This window comes from Zeus faber (assembly GCF_960531495.2).
Source record: "Zeus faber genome assembly, chromosome: 16".
In the NCBI taxonomy this organism is placed as follows: Eukaryota; Metazoa; Chordata; class Actinopteri; order Zeiformes; family Zeidae; genus Zeus; species Zeus faber.
This window is the reverse complement of record NC_137202.1, coordinates 18,521,118-18,523,617: the sequence shown is the minus strand read 5'-3', so window position 1 is coordinate 18,523,617 and position 2,500 is coordinate 18,521,118. Positions and strand designations below refer to the sequence as shown.

Sequence of the window (2,500 nt, the reverse complement as noted above, 5' to 3'; positions counted from 1 at the left end):
AATATTATATTATGAATACAATAACAATATTATATTATTAATACAATAACAATATTATTAATACAATAATGATATTATATTATTAATACAATAACAATATATATTAATAATACAATAACAATATTATATTAATAATACAATAACGATATTATATTATTAATACAATAATGATATTATATTATTAATATAATAACAATATTATATTAATTATACAACAACAATATGATATTATTAATACAATAACGATATTATATTATTAAAACAATAATGATATTATATTATTAATATAATAACAATGTTATATTAATAGTACAATAACAATATTATATTATTAATATAATAACAATATTATATTAATAATACAACAACAATATGATATTATTAATACAATAACGATATTATATTATTAATATAATAACAATATTATATTAATAGTACAATAACAATATTACATTATCAATAGAATAACAATATTCTGCTTATGAGCCTTAACCAAGTGCTGCTTCATTCAGGACCCAACATGCACTGACTGTGATCTTTGAGTCAGGTGCGTGCACAGGCCCCCCCGCTAGGGCGGCTGGTATGTCGTGTTGCCATGGTTACAGCTGTGCACACAGCGCTACAGCTGTGTCATCTCTCCCATGTTCCACATGTTTGCTTTTGGTCGGTGCGAGCTGTGTATTTTCTTTTCCGCTGTTTGCGTCTCTCAGTGTTGTTTTTTTATCTGTTGCCGTAGGGCCGGTCTCCAGCCCCGCTCCCTCGGCATTCGTTCATTTCTGTCTCTTTAAAACCCAAATCAGGACGCTACGAGGTTTCCTGGTGGGAGTCGTGCGGGGAAAAGCCTTCAGTGGGCTCTAGGTGAAGAATCTGAACAGGAACCTCTGTTCAGTTTCCTGTTCAGTGGCTGAAGGGGTTTCCTGAGGCGATGATAGCAACATTCAACACACCAACACCAACAGGGATTCAATTTCAGCAGTTCAGCCTTCGCAAAAGATGCATTCTCACTCACTGCGACGCTTGCAATTCTGATCAACTCTCGCAATCTTCCTAGAAAACAAATGTTTCCTCGTCCCAGGAAACAACACGTACAACTATTTCAAAACTGTTTTTTTAAACCCTGCGCGTCAAACAGCAAATCCTCCGATCAAATAGAAGCCTTTGGAGCAGAGGAACGATGGGGTCCAGCACTGCGGTGGAGGGAGCGCAGCAAAGCAGGCGGCAAAGTTGCAAATCAGCCCTGCAAAGCAGCAAAGCAGGCAGCAAAGCAGGCAGCAAAGCAGGCAGCAGAGCAGCAAAGCAGCAAAGCAGGCAGCAAAGCAGCAAAGCAGCAAAGCAGGCAGCAAAGCAGGAAGTGCAGGAAGAACCAGCTGCTTAAATAGGCCGTCCGATCATGGGTGTGGTGTTGTCAAGTTGTCTGACAGAGCCAGCTCCCAAAGCCTGGCGTCATTTGTCAGGTTCCTCTATAGATAGAGCCTGGGTGACTGAAATAAGATGTGAGGCAGTAATGGAGTCCAGGAGTGGACGAGAAGGAGAAAACCAAACTGGACTGAACAGTTTGTGGGGTGGGTCATACCCAAACAAGCACATTTTCTTTCTATCTGTCCCATGGTCCCTTCCGTCGGCCCTGTTTCCGTGCAGGGAAGTGGGATTATTAGTGTCTGTGCCCCAGACGGTAACGATTGAAACACCTCGGGGACAAGCATAAGAAAATCATTCTCTTTTCGGCACAGAAACACTCTTGTTTGGGGTCCAGGTAATTCTACGACGGGCTGATAAATGTTTTATCTGATAAATGTGTGTGTGTGTGTGTGGGCGGGCTTGTGTGTGTGTGTGTGTGTGTGTGTGTGTGTGTGTGTGTGTGTGTGTGTGTGTGTGTGTGTGTGTGTGTGTGTGTGTGTGTGTGTGTGTGTGTGTGTGTGTGCGTGTGTGTGCGCGTGTGTGTGTGTCAGTGATCCTCTAAGCCAATTGTCAGCCATTATAAATCCGTCGACAGGAAGTGAATCGCTGCAAACGAGGCCTGATTTCCATCTCTGAGCTCAGCTTCATGGCCTGATTCCAACGCAGTTAAGAGATTCCAGTAGCTGCAATGTACATTTTGCGTGTGCGCGCTCGTGCGCATGTGCGTGCGTGCGTGCGTGCGTGCGTGTGTGTGTGTGTGTGTGTGTGTGTGTGTGAAATTGTGTTTTCATTTGCACGCATCTGATGTGTTTGTCAACAGTCTATGTTTTTATGGAGAGAGAGAGAGAGAGAGAGAGCGATAACACAACAATATTTTGCAGTGTTCGCATTTAATTACTACACTTACAGTATATTTACCGTTTACTTTTTTTTAAACCGCAACTGTACATTTTTACGTTCCACTTTGTTATTTCATATTCACTATTTTGGCATGTTTGCTGCACATTTACGTTTGTTTTTTCTGGTTTTGTTGTTTCATTTGACGCTTGCCTTGGCAATGTAAACAACTGTTCCCCGTGCCAATGAAGCCATTTTGAATTGA

General features: G+C 40.9%; 1 protein-coding gene across 1 annotated transcript in view; it reads left to right on the top strand.

Annotated features, from left to right (window-relative positions):
* ppp1r1c (protein phosphatase 1, regulatory (inhibitor) subunit 1C) overlaps positions 1-2,500 on the top strand; it is a 9,964-nt gene that overhangs the window by 2,459 nt on the left and 5,005 nt on the right. The window lies entirely within an intron of this gene.